Genomic DNA, 15,585 nt, shown 5'->3' with positions numbered 1-15,585 from the left:
GAGCGGGTATAGAACAACACTTGCATCTATAGGTGCCGTGATTTTATAAAGACATGAGATTATATCCTTATGGTGACACGAGCTCATATAATAGCTGCATCAATTTCATAGGAAAATAAAAATATAAATAAAGCAAGACCACCCAAAGTACAACAAATACATAAGCATAACAAATTACCCCTTCAAAGGAATATTGAAAACAAGGCTATTGAGAGTTTCTGCTACATATTAGTTTGGCACCCATTTTATCTTTGCCTTTTGTTTTGGCCACGTATTATTGAGAAAATCCTACATAGACCAATGGAACAGAATACTGAGCCTAGAAATAATGCCACACACCTACAACTATTTGATCTTCGACAAAGCCAACATAAACAAGCAATGGGGAAAGAACTTTCTAGTCAATAAATGGTGCTAGGAAAACCATCTGGATAACTATGTGGAAGATTGAAACTGGACCCCTTCCTTATACCATATGCAAAAATTAACTCAAGATGGATTAAAGGCTTAAATGTAAAACCTAAAACTATAAAAATCCTGGAAGGTAACCCAGGAAATGCCATTTTGGGCATAGGACCTGGCAATGATTTTATGACAAAGATGCCAAAAGCAATAGCAACAAAAAACAAAAATTGATAAATGGGACCTAATGAAAGAGCTTCTGCACAGTGAAAGAAATTATCACCAGAGTAAACAGACAATCTATAGAATGGGAGAAAATAATTGCAAGGTATGCATCAAACAAAGGTCTAATATTCAGAATCTATATGGAACTTAAACAGATTTACAAACAAAAATGAAACTACCCCCATTAAAAAGTGGGCAGAAAACATGAACAGATATTTTTCAAAAGAATACATATACACAGCCCACAGCATATAAAAAAAGCTCAACATCACTAATCACAACATCACTAATCAACATCACTAATGCATATCAAAACCACAATAAGATACCATCTCACATCAGGCAGAATGGCTATTACTAAAAAGTCAAAAAATAACAGATGCTGGTGAGGTTGTGGAGAAAACGGAACACTTTTACACTGCTGGTGGGGTGTAAATTAGTTCAGCCATTGTGGAAATCAGTGTGGCAATTCCTCAAAGAACTTAAACAGAATTAGGATTTGACTTAGCAATCCCATTACTGGGTATATACCCAAAGGAATATAAAGCATTCTACCATAAAGACACATGCATGTGTTCATGGCAGCACTATTTACAATAGCAAAGACATGGAATCAACCTAAATGCCCATCAGTGGTAGACTGGATAAAGAAAATGTGGTGCATATTCACCGTGGAATATTACACAGCCATAAAACAGAATGAGATCACATCCTTTGTAGCAACATGAATGGAGCTGGAGGCCACTCCCCCAAGCAAATTAATGCAGGAACAGAAAAACAAATACCACATGCTCTCACTTATAGATGGGAGCTAAACGAGAACACATGAACACAAAGAGGAAAACAACGGACATCCAGGCCTACTTGTGGGTGAAGGGTGGGAGGAGGGAGAGGATCAGAAAAAATACCTATCAGGTACTATGCTTATTACCTGGGTGACAAAATAACATGTACTATAAACTCCTATGACAGTTTACCTATATAACAAACCTGCACACATACCCCTGAATCTAAAGTAAGTTAAAAAATAATAAGAAAAGGGGGGAGGACTCAAGATGGCGCTGTGAGAACAACCCAGGATTGGAGCTCTTCTCGTTGAATCCGCAAACGGTGAGTCAGAGCGGCATTTCCAGACTGATCTTTGTTGCCCACAGAACGGGGAAACTCCCAAGTATAAAAAAGACACGGGACGCCAGGCAGTAGGTCTGCCTGGCGAAGCCGGCAGCCGGGGCGGCGGCGGCCGGCCCTACCCAGCAATCCCCACAGGGCACGCTTGTCCGGGTGCCCTGTTGAACCGGCAACCTGAGACTTGAGAGGGCTGGACTTGAGACTGAACGAGACTTGGACAGTAGGCCAGCCCAGGGGATTGCAGGGATTGGGATACCCAGTGGGACGAACAAAACCACGATTTCAAACTATCCCGAGCAGACGGTCCGAGACGCTCTGTGGGGGAGGGGCGTCCACCACCACCGAGGCAACCCGCCCCAACTGAGATACACGCCCACTGCTGATGCAGCCAGCCCTTGCCGAAGCAACCCGCCCCAACTGAGATACACGCCCACTGCTGACGCAGCCAGCCGTTGCCAAGGCAACCCGCCCCAACTGAGATACACGCCCACTGCTGACGCAGCCTGCCATTGCTGAGGCAACACGCTACAACGAAGAGACTCCACCGCAGGGCATGGCGGAGACCACAGCAGAGCCGGCAGGAACAGCGCAAATCACACAACAGCAGGGCGGAGCCTCGGCAGCCAAACAGTGGCTAGTCTGCCTTCTAGCTGGGCAGGACACCTGATCGGACATCCAAAAATAAAGCCCAAACCCCTCAACACAGAGCATTTGAGAAAAAAAAAAAAAAAGGGTTTTTTAATGAGCTCTGTTGCAGCAGAATAAAACATAGCAGCCTAACAGCCCTGAATGAACAACAGAGTGCACAGCTCAGCAATTAAACCCCTATAAAGTACAAACTGTCTCCTCAAGCAGCTCCCTGACCCCTCTATATCCAAAAGACTGACATTAGGCAGGCATCATCCTGGGACAAAGAGAGCAGAAAAAGAAACTGGTACCATCCCTCGCTGTGCCACAGCTACTAGAGGTGCACCCCAGACAAGCAGGGTCTGGAGCGGACCTCAGCAGTCGTACAGCGAAGGGGCTAGACTGGTAGAAGGAAAACAAAGCAACAGAAATACTTCATCATCAACATTCTGGGTGTCCACTCAGAGACCCAAACGAAAAGTCAGCAACTACGCAGACGACCAGCGTAAAAATCCACAAAGATGGGAAGAAACCAGCGCAAAAAGGAGGAAAACACCCGAAACCAGAACACCTCGCCTCCTAGAAAGGACCAAAACTCCTCACCAGCAAGGGAGCAAAGCTGGACGGAGAATGACTGTGATGAAATGACGGAATTAGACTTCAGAAGATGGATAATGAGAAACTTTTGTGAGCTAAAAGATCATGTATTAAATCAATGCAAAGAAACTAAGAACCTTGAAAAAAGATTTGAAAAAAGATTCGAGGAAATGATAACAAGAATGGATACCTTAGAGAGGAATATGAATGGATTAAAGGAGCTGAAAAACACAATACGAGAACTTCGCGAAGCAAACACAAGTTTCAATAGCCGAATTGACCAAGCAGAAGAAAGAATATCTGAAGTCGAAGACCAACTCAATGAAATAAAACGAGAAACCAAGATCAGAGAAAAAAGCGCAAAAAGGAATGAACAAAGTCTCCAAGAAATGTGGGACTATGTGAAAAGACCTAACCTACGTTTGATAGGTGTACCAGAAGGGGACGAAGAGAATGAATCCAAGCTGGAAAATACTCTTCAGGACATCATCCATGAAAATTTCCCCCACCTAGCAAGACAGGCCAACACTCAATTGCAGGAAATACAGAGAACACCACAAAGATATTCCGCAAGAAGAGCAACCCAAGGCACATAATCGTCAGATTCAACAGGGTTGAAATAAAGGAGAGAATACTAAGGGCAGCCAGAGAGAAAGGTCGGGTCACCCACAAAGGGAAGCCCATCAGACTCACAGCAGATCTCTCGGCAGAAACACTACAAGCCAGAAGAGAGTGGGGGCCAATATTCAACATTCTTAAAGAAAAGAACTTTCAACCCAGAATTTCATATCCAGCCAAACTGAGCTTCAGAAGTGAAGGAAAAATAAAATCCTTTGCGAACAAGCAAGTACTCAGAGATTTTGTCACCACCAGGCCTGCTTTACAGGAGCTCCTAAAAGAGGCACTACACATAGAAAGGATCAATCAGTACCAGCCATTCCAAAATCACACTGAATGATAAAGAGCTTCAACATAATGAAGAATCTACAACAACTAACAGGCAAAACAGCCACTTAGCATCAAAATGGCAGTATCAAATTCACACATAACAATATTAACCCTAAATGTAAATGGACTAAATGCACCAATCAAAAGACACAGACTGGCAAATTGGATAAAAATCCAAAACCCATCAGTGTGCTGTATCCAGGAAACCCATCTCACATGCAAGGATACACAAAGGCTCAAAATAAAGGGATGGAGGAAGATTTACCAAGCTAATGGAAAGCAAAAAAAAGCAGGAGTTGCAATTCTCATCTCTGATAAAATAGACTTTAAAGCAACAAAGATCAAAAGAGACAAAGAAGGCCATTACATAATGGTAAAAGGATCGATACAACAAGAAGAGCTAACGATCCTAAACATATATGGACCCAACGCAGGAGCACCCAGATACATAAGGCAAGTTCTTAATGACTTACAAAAGGACTTAGACTCCCACACAATAATAGTGGGAGACTTTAACACTCCACTGTCAATACTAGACAGATCAACCAGACAGAAAATCAACAAGGATATCCAGGGCTTGAACTCAGACCTGGAGCAAGCAAACCTGGTGGACATTTACAGAACTCTCCACCCCAAATCCACAGAATACACATTCTTCTCAGCACCACATCACACCTACTCTAAAATTGACCACATAATTGGAAGTAAAGCACTGCTCAACAAATGCAAAACAACTGAAATCATAACAAACAGCCTCTCAGACCATAGTGCAATCAAGTTAGAACTCAGAATTCAGAAACAGACCCAGAACCGCACAGCTTCATGGAAACTGAACAACTGGCTCTTGAATGTTGACTGGGTAAACAACGAAATGAAGGCAGAAATAAAGAAGTTCTTCGAAACCAATGAGAACGAAGACACAACGTGCCAGAACCTCTGGGACACATTTAAAGCAGTCTCTAGAGGAAAGTATATAGCAATAAGTGCCCATATGAGGAGAATGGAGAGATCCAAAATTGACACCCTATCGTCAAAATGGAAAGAGCTAGAGGAGAAAGATCAAAAAAACTCAAAACCCAGCAGAAGACAAGAAATAACTAAGATCAGAGCTGAGCTGAAGGAGATTGAGACACGAAAAACCCTCCAAAAAATCAATAAATCCAAGAGCTGGTTTTTTGAAAAGATCAACAAAATAGACAGACCACTAGCCAGATTGATTAAAAAGAAAAGAGAGAACAACCAAATAGATGCAATAAAAAATGATAAAGGGGAAATCACCACAGATTCCACAGAAATTCAAACCATCATCAGAGAATATTACAAACAACTATATGCACATAAACTAGTAAACCTGGAAGAAATGGATAAATTCCTGGACTCCTGTGTCCTCCCAAGCCTAAACCAGGAGGAAGCTGAAACTATGAATAGACCAATAACAAGGTCTGAAGTCGAGGCAGCAATTAAGAGCCTACCTCACAAAAAAAGCCCAGGTCCAGACGGGTTCACAGCCGAATTCTACCAGACACACAAGGAGGAGCTGGTACCATTCCTTCTAAAACTATTTCAAACAATCCAAAAAGAGGGAATCCTTCCCAAATCATTTTATGAGACCAACATCATGCTGATACCAAAACCCGGCAGAGACCCAACGAGAAAAGAAAACTTCAGGCCAATATCCATGATGAACATAGATGCAAAAATCTTCAATAAAATATTGGCAAGCCGATTGCAACAGCAAATCAAAAAACTTATTCATCATGATCAAGTAGGATTCATCCTGGGGATGCAAGGCTGGTTCAACATACGCAAGTCTATCAACGTAATTCACCACATAAACAGAACCAAAAACAAAAACCACATGATTATCTCAATTGACGCAGAGAAGGCATTTGACAAAATTCAACAGCCCTTTATGCTAAAAACCCTCAATAAACTCGGTATCGATGGAACGTATCTCAAAGTAATAAAAGCTATTTATGACAAACCAACAGCCAATATCATACTGAATGGGCAAAAACTGGAAGCATTCCCTTTGAAATCTGGCACTAGACAAGGATGCCCTCTCTCACCACTCCTATTCAATATAGTACTGGAAGTTCTAGCCAGAGCAATCAGGCAAGAAAAAGAAATAAAGGGTATTCAAATAGGAAAGGTGGAAGCCAAATTGTCTCTATTTGCAGACGACATGATAGTATACCTAGAAGACCCCATCGCCTCAGCCCAAAAACTCCTGAAACTGATAAACAACTTCAGCAAAGTCTCAGGATATAAAATCAATGTGCAAAAATCACAAGCATTCGTCTACACCAATAACAGACTTAAAGAAAGCCAAATCAAGAGCGAACTGCCATTCGCAATTGCTACAAAAAGAATAAAATACCTTGGAATACAACTCACAAGGAACGTAAGGGACCTCTTCAAGGAGAACTACAAACCACTGCTCAACGAAATCAGAGAGGACACAAACAGATGGAGAAACATTCCATGTTCATGGTTAGGAAGAATTAATATCGTGAAAATGGCTATACTGCCCAAAGTAATTTACAGAATCAACGCTATCCCCATCAAGCTACCATCGACTTTCTTCACAGAACTGGAAAAAACCACCATGAACTTCATACAGAACCAAAAGAGAGCCCGCATAGCCAAGTCAATTCTAAGCAAAAAGAACACAGCGGGGGGCATCACACTACCAGATTTCAAACTATACTACAAGGCTACAGTAATCAAAACAGCATGGTACTGGTACCAAAACAGAGATATAGACCAATGGAACAAAACAGAGGCATCGGAGGCAACACAACACACATACAACTATACAATCTTTGATAAACCTGACAAAAACAAGCAATGGGGCAAGGATTCCATGTTTAACAAATGGTGTTGGGAAAACTGGTTAGCCATGTGCAGAAAGCAGAAACTGGACCCCTTCCTGACACCTTACACTAAAATTAACTCCAGATGGATTAAAGACTTAACCATAAGACCTGGCACCATAAAAACCCTAGAAGGAAATCTAGGCAAAACTATCCAGGACATAGGAGTAGGCAAGTACTTCATGAACAAAACACCAAAAGCATTGGCAACAAAAGCAAAAATAGACAAATGGGACCTAATGAAACTCCACAGCTTCTGCACGGCAAAAGAAACAGTCACTAGAGTGGATCGGCAACCAACAGAATGGGAAAAAATTTTCGCAGTCTACCCATCTGACAAAGGGCTGATATCCAGAATTTACAAACAACTCAAGCAGATTTACAGGAAAAAAACAAACAAGCCCATTCAAAAGTGGGCAAAGGATATGAACAGATACTTTACGGAAGAAGACATATATGAGGCCAACAATCATATCAAAAAATGCTCATCGTCACTGGTCATCAGAGAGATGCAAATCAAAACCACATTGAGATACCATCTCACGCCAGTTAGAATGGCAATCATTAAAAAATCTGGAGACAACAGATGCTGGAGAGGATGTGGAGAAAAAGGAACACTTTTACACTGTTGGTGGGAGTGTAAATTAGTTCAACCATTGTGGAAGACGGTGTGGCGATTCCTCAAGGCCTTAGAAATAGAAATTCCATTTGACCCAGCAATCCCATTACTGGGTATATATCCAAAAGACTATAAATCGTTCTACTATAAGGACACATGTACACGAATGTTCATTGCAGCACTGTTTACAATAGCAAAGACCTGGAATCAACCCAAATGCCCATTGATAATAGACTGGATTGGAAAAATGTGGCACATATACACCATGGAATATTATGCAGCAATCAGAAATGATGAGTACGTGTCGTTTGTAGGGACATGGATGAATCTGGAGAACATCATCCTCAGCAAACTGACACAAGAACAGAAAATGATACACCGCATATTCTCACTCATAGGTGGGTGATGAAAAATGAGAACACATGGACACAGAAAGAGGAGTACTAAACACTGGGGTCTATTGGGGGGAAAAGGGGAGGGCCAGTGTGAGGGGGAGGTGGGGAGGGATAGCCTGGGGAGAAATGCCAAATGTGGGTGAAGGGGAGAAGAAAAGCAAAGCACACTGCCATGTGTGTACCTACACAACTGTCTTGCATGCTCTGCTCATGTACCCCAAAACCTATAATCCAATAAAAAATTAAAAAAAAAAAAAGAAAAAAAAATAATAAGAAAAGAAAATCCTGACACCCAGAGAAATGTAGTGAAAATAACAATGTATTTTCAGTTCACCTTGCACCTTCAATTAACTTGTTTCAGAAGCTTGAAAGAGAACAGTAGAAAATCATGATTTGTTCAACAGAAAATCACAAAATTATCTAACTGCTACATACCTTGTCAGAAATAAAGTGTTACAAGTGAAACTTAAAATAATCTTTTATGGACATACTTAGAAGAATTCCAAATACATTCATAGAAATGGCAGAGTGATCTTTATTCCCAAGCTCTATTTTTTTTTTCTTGAGACGGAGTCTCGCTCTGTTGCCAGGCTGGAGTGCAGTGGCACAATCTTGGCTCACGGAAACCTCCGACTTCTGGGTTCAAGGGATTCTCCTGCCTCAGCCTCCTGAGTAGCTGGGACTACAGGTACGCACCACCATGTCCAGCTAATTTTTGTATTTTTAGTAGAGACAGGGTTTCATCATGTTGGCCAAGATGGTCTCGATCTTCTGACTTCATGATCCACCCGGCTTGGCCTCCCAAAGTGCTGCGATTACAGTTGTGAGCGACCACACTTGAATTTTTTTTTTTTTTTAAGTAAGTTAACCTGACAGTAATAGTGCATCAGGAATTGCCAATATATTCAAATTTAATATACAATACATTCAAGCATGGATTTTACTCTCAAAAATATTTAAAAATATATTTGAAAACAAAATTAAGAACAAGCATTGAAAGAAGCCCTACAGCATCTAGGCTTCTATAAAACACCATTTTAAAACCACCCAGCTACATCCTGATGAAACCATCTAAGGCAAATTTGAGACTGTGAATGATCAATTATTCAATGCAAACCTGTTCCCTCTTTATTTATCCAGTTATGGTTTTCAGTTGCTATATAACATACTTTTAAGCTTACATTCAGTTCGTGAGGTTACTCAAAGCACTTTGTATAATCCTGACACTGTTATCTTTATTCATGCACCCAATAAATATTTACTTACTTCTACCATGTCACGGGCACTGCTCTGGGCACTGGGGATGCAGATGTGAGCAAGTCGACAAAACTCCCTCCCCTAATGTAGCCTCTACTCCAGAGGGGAGGGACGGGCAATCGAGGAAGGTAATAAGCTTTAGAAGATGGTAAGTGCAAGGAAGAAGATAAAGCAGGGGAGGAAGATCAGGAGTGTTGTGTTCTAAATAGGTTGGTCATGGAAGGCCTCATTGAGAAAGGCGATACTTGAGCATAGACTTGAAGGAGGTGAGAGACTGAGCTGTGTACATACTTGGTATAAGACCATCCCAGGTGGAGGGCACAAGTGCAAAGGCTCTGGGTAGGTGCTTCCCAGGCATGCTTGAATGAAAACAGGGGCCCAGTGTGACTGGAGCTGGGAGCAGAGAGACTGTAATGAGAGATGGGCTCAGAGAGGTGAGGATATTTGGATATTTATAAACTTGAGCTGCCTGGGGACCTTTAATCATGTAAAATCAGGATCTAATTCCTCTCCCTTCCTCCTTTCATTCAAGGATCAATATCTTCCAGTGTACTAGGCAGAAACAACCTTTGTCTCAAGTGCATTTTTGACCTGGACACACTGCAGCCTGCTCCTCTGCTTGCACCTGGTGGCACCACAGCCCCCCACTCGCACCGTTTCTAGTTACTGGGCAGTTGGAATTAGCATTACCATTCTTCACTGCTGCTGCCTCTGCCCTAGTCTTATAAGGGGGAAGTCCCTTGCTCCAAACAGGGAAGAGTGCCCTTCCTTATTCCCTGGCACCACTGACACAGCCTATGTTGTGTCCCAGACTTTTCTAAAGGCTTGAGGAAACCATAAAAGGATTACAGCAGAGGAGGAAAATCTGAATAGCATCTTAATGAAACTATGGCCCACCTGCCATCTCCCCCCACAGGCTGACTCTCCATTAGGCCCACCTTCTCCAAAAATCTCAGGTCTTCAAACCCTGTCCTCTCTTCTTCAATCCCCAGGCTATCAAATTCCTGCCTCTGGGCTACCAGAGGAAGTCCCAAATTTTACCACACAACAACTCTTCATCAAAGGAAAACACCACTTTATTCTGAAAAGCCCCTTGATCCTTGTCTCAACCCCTACTCTGTCCAGACATGCCGCTGGGCCTTCCCTTTGCATAATCAGAAGATTCACGGAAGCCTTTTCCCTCTGCCAAGATAAAGTCTTCCACAGGCCCTATAATGTAGAAACAACTGCCAGTAGCTTTTCTAAAAATGACAACATTTTACTTCTACGATACTTGATGCAGTTTAAAACTATTATGTGTTATGAAAAATATAAACCAGGAGCACATTACTTGTTTATTGCACACTCTGCTTCCTGGGGTGTGAGTTGCTGATGAAGCAGCAGGTGCGAACTCAGTAGATAGGGCCTATTTAACCATCAGGCACAGTGAGCACTAACATGTTTTAATCTCCCAGTGGCAAAAAAGGCATCAATGTAATTAAGTTATGAAAAACACAAAAGAGAAGATTAGGTAGAATTAAGCTGACTTCTTTTGTTATTCTTTTCTAGGCTCTAGGTTCTTGATCCATAGTCTCCACTGGAAGCAAGTCAGACATTAAATAATAATAATATGCACCAGTAGTAGTATTTAATCTGTGACAGTGGTAGTAGTATTCAATCTATGACAGGCTCTATTCAAAATGCTTTGCATGTAAACTCACTTATTCTTTGTAAGAGTCATTAATACTTTCAGTTGCAAGAGATAGAAATACAATTCAAGCAAGCTTAATATATACAGGAAGAAATGTATTGGTTCACATGCCTGGGAATAGTTCAGGGCAGCTTCGAAATCAAAGAATGAGAGGGAGCAAAAAGAGTCTTGGGGGTGAAACCATTCAGCACCACCAAGCTCACTCTCCTCCCCATTTATTTCTGCTAGCTTCTCTCACCTTCTTCAAACAGGCTTACTCCACGTGGTAGAGAAAATAGTTGCTGGAAACCCCAACTTTCCCTCTTAGTTTGGGCTCCCCTCCAAACAGACTCCAAGGCAAAAGTTTGGGTGTACCACTTTATTTGGAAGGTGACACCAAGAAGTAAAATGAGGGAGAAGGGAAGTGAGACGAAGGGGAGGAAACCCCAAAGGGGTGTTTCGGTGAGTGGGTTACAACTGGAGCAAGTAGATCTCAATCCTACTGGGATGCCTAAAAAACAATGTGTGGAGCACCGCTCAGAATTGAGCCCCTGAAGAGCAGGGAAGCTGAGGTGTTTATCTGCCAACTCTCCTCCTTCATGTTTCCAGAGTTGCTCTGGGAGTGGTAACTCTCCAGCTGGCCTAGCTTGCTCCTCAGGCCAGAGAACAGCTTTATGCAGAGAGACACAGGGGCTGAGTTTGTGTGCAGGGACTGTCTGCAGGCAACCTCAAGGGTAAACCAGTGGATATGGGTGGAGCACCTATACCATCCATTACAACTCCTTCTAGCCCCATGGTCCCCAAAGCAGCATGGAGCTGCTTCTCCTACAGCTACCGCAAGCCCAGCAAGGGCCTGATCTATCAGGCTTAGAGCACATGCCTGCTGTGGATCAATCACAGGTCCAGGGGAACAAACGACTGCTTCCTAGAAAGAGGAGCAGCTTCATCTATTGGAATACAAAAAGTTCCCCTAGTCCTTTTCCAGTAACCACAACCCATATTCACTACTTAAGTAGTGGATCCTAAGAAGAAGAGAGACTGGACTTGCTCTGCCCAGCAACCAGGGAACTGGCAGACACAGACCTGACTGGTTCTCCAGTTTTCACCAACTTGATCCCCTGCAGAAAGAAAACAGTCATTATCAAAAAGCCAATTGTCATTCTGCCTCTTTAGACAAATTCCCGTTAAAGATAAAGCAAATTTTAATTAGATTAAGTATCCAATTATTGTAATTACATTTTTAAAAAATTCACATCATGAAGATGACCCTTTTTAAAAGGGTTATAGAAATGATTAGTGTATTCATATTAACCAAAATGTATTGGATAATATTTATACCCAGAAGACAAAGTACATTACACAAATTTCACCTTTGGGGAAAGCTTGCAAATGTTTTGGCAGTGGCATGAATATTTATAGGCAAGAGTGTGCTTTAGGAAGATTATGTGAGGAAGCATTTAAATGCTCACCAATTTTTACCCAGGGGTAAAGTATACAGAAAATGTAGTGCAGAGATTATGGATATGCAAAGTGTGACTTAAGCGGGGAATTTCTATCAGTTTGCTTAATTAATTGGCACCAAAGACTATTTCTCCTTATTCAAGGCAGAAAGGCCCAAGGTATCCAACTGTGACTTCTCCCTGCTCTGCGTCCTCCAGGGGCAGAGGCCAGTGAGGAGAGCTGGTAGGAAAGCAGTAAGGACATTCTCACCTTGACCACTCACCACCAAGAAACCTCCTCTATCTTCATAACCCTAGCCTTCACCCATCTGTCCCCAATTGGGTAGAGCTTTAGGATGAGAAATATGGGCCTTCTAGAGGCTTCCTCCCAAAGATTTTCCTCAAGAACTCTTCCCTTTTCTGATTCCAATTTTCTTTCTTCAGACCTGCCTGTGAGCGGCAGCAGCTGCTGCTGTTTTGTCTCACACACGATTGCCTTCCAGGCTTTATCACATTTGCTAGCTCAGTGGGAGGGAGGCAGCACAGTTTCCATTTCACAGATGAGAAAACTGGGGCCCCAGAGCTTGGAATAACTCCCAGAACCACACCACAGAACTGGACTCATAAGAAAGCTGCAGTGTCACAGATCCCAGACCAGCATGGCCTCCGCTCTGCCTGTCAGGAACCTGAGCTGTGGCTGCTCCAGCCATAGGAGCATCCCACCTATGCTGCTGCCTCACCCACCAAAAAAGGCAAGGCCAAGCAAGCACTGCTGTTTCCTCTCACAGATAACTTTCAAATCAAAGTTGGACACAGGTATGTTTTGAGGAAACAGTTAACTATTTGCCTAGTAGCAAGAGAGGCCGGGAAATGTAGGTTGTTGGATTCTACACAGAGAACCTGAGACTCTCAACGTGGGTAACATCAAACAAAGAAAGGGTATTCAAAGATTGTGGACATCCACAATTGGTAGGTGTTCATCACATTTCCCTTATTCCTGATCAAAATTCTACTCATCTTTCAAAGTCCAGGTCCCATATACCCTCCTGTGTGCATCCTGTCCCATCTCCTGCCTTCCTTCTCTAACCTCTTCATTCTAAACTTTGGAGTTACAGGCCTTGCTCCCTTCTGCTCAGTGTTCTGGGCATCTGGGTCTCATCTTCCTGCTAACCACCTTGATTTCCTGGCTGCAGTAAGGTGTATGACTCTCCACAATGGGGACACCACCGTGGACTCTTTTTTTCTGAGACGGAGTCTAGCTCTGTCACCCAGGCTGGAGTGCAATGGGATCTTGGCTCACTGCAACCTCTGCCTCCCGGGTTCAAGCGATTCTCCTGCCTTAGCCTCCTGAGTAGCTGGGATTACAGGTGTGTATCACCATGCCTGGCTAATTTTTGTATTTTTAGTAGAGACAGGGTTTCACCATGTTGGCCAGGCTGGTCTTGACTCCTGACCTCGTAATCTGCCTGGCTCAGACTCCCAAAGTGCTGGGATTACAGGCATAAGCCACTGCGCCCAGCCTGGACTCTTATTTAAAATTACTTTCAGAGCCTAAGGTACATCTTTGGAATCTCCTCTGAGGTGGCAAAGCCAGAGAGGGAGAGAGATTTATTTTAGGGAATTGGCTTATGTTATTTTAGAAACTGGCAAATCCAAACCCTGCAAGGTGGGCCAACAGGCTGGAGACCCAGGAAGCGCAGATGCTGCAATTCAAATCCAGAGTTCAGTTGGCTGCAGAATTCCTTCTTGCTGGGGGGAAGTGGGTCTTTTGTTCTATTCAGGCCTTCAAATGATTGGATAGGGTCCACTCACATTATGGAGGGCAATCTGCTTTACTCAATGTCTACCGATTCAAATGTTCATCTCATCCAAAACACCCAACAGAAACATCCAGAATTAAGTATGACCACATATCTAGGCATCATCACCCAGCCAAACTGACACAATTAATCATTATAGTCACTTCAGGGACAAATTTGGTGGCAAATTCAGTGAGTTTTTGAAATGAGACTCTCTGGGTGACTCTTCAAGGAAACGGATTGCTGATTCCTGGAGAGAGGTCTAGTTGCTTGGAGCAGTAGCAGAATCGATGTGTGTTTGAGAAACTAGCAGCCTGATACTTGAATAAATACCTGCCATGAACAAGTTCTGTGCTCAGCCATGACATGGGAGAAGCATCCTATCCTCCTGGGACTCCCAACTAGGTGAAAAGGCCCAATAAACCCATGAGAAACAGTGTCCACAGGAATCTAGTGAAAGGTAGAGTCAGCATGGGGTGGAATCTGGGAGTCTCCTGGAAGAAGTCCATAGTGTTTGGGCCTTATATTTTAGGGAAGATTGGCTGTGAAAGGGGAAGAGGGAAGAAAATTGGGTAAAGGAGCATCTTAAGAGAGGAATACACAGAGTTCATGCTGTCCCAGAGAGGAGGGGATGATTTTGGGCAAGAGGATAAATTATACTTCAAGGATGAAGGTCCTTGAAAGGGTAGCCAATGAGCTGAGACTAAATATGGCAGCCAAAGGGAGTCATGGAAGTCTTTTGAGCAGGAGAGGATCCCAAGTTCAGATTCCAGCCTGGTCTGGAGGGTAAAGCACACTGGATAAGACTTAGGAGACCATGGGCAGGGAATTTATAAGAAAGCAACCACTTCATGTCCGTTTTCTTCTTTCTTCTTCCTCTTTCTTCTATTTTCTTCCCACTCCTCCCCAGCTTCTCTTCCACGTTATTTTTATTTTCCAATCTGAATTCTTCCTCCTCCAAATAGCCTGTGTGAGTTCTCTGTCCTCCCACTTCTTTCTTCAGTTCCTCATGGGCCTGTCTTCCAGGGAGACTTCATATTTAGGAAATAAAGAAATAGCCATCAACTTAATCCCAGGAGAAGTTTTTCCATAATGACTTATAAGTAAATGCCCTAGTAATACAGTTTCCTGGCTTGTCACGGTGGCTCACACCTGTATTCCCAGCACTTCTCTGGGAGGCTGAAGTGGGCAGATCATGAGGTCAGGAGATAGAGACCATCCTGGCCAACATTGTGAAACCCTGTCTCTACTAAAAAGGCAAAAATTAGCTGGGTGTGGTGGCACGTGCCTGTAATCCCAGATACTTGGGAGGCTGAGGCAGGAATATCGCTTGAACTGGGGAGTCGGAGGTTGTAGTGAGCTGATCATGCCACTGTACTCCAGCCTGGCAACAGAGCGAGACTCCTCAGAAAAATAAAAAAAAAGGAGGGGCGGGGGATACAGTTTCCTCAACTTCCCTTCCCCCATGTTATAATTCAGTAAGTGCCCTGATGTTAAAGACATTTTGACTTTATGGGTGATTTCATGAATAAAGCCTTACAACTCATAACGATCAACATTCTGGGGCACTTTCCCATAGGCTGTCAGATAGGAAAAGGACACAA

Source organism: Callithrix jacchus, chromosome 10 (assembly GCF_049354715.1).
Source record: "Callithrix jacchus isolate 240 chromosome 10, calJac240_pri, whole genome shotgun sequence".
NCBI classification, from domain to species: Eukaryota; Metazoa; Chordata; class Mammalia; order Primates; family Cebidae; genus Callithrix; species Callithrix jacchus.
This window is presented reverse-complemented; position numbering follows the sequence as displayed.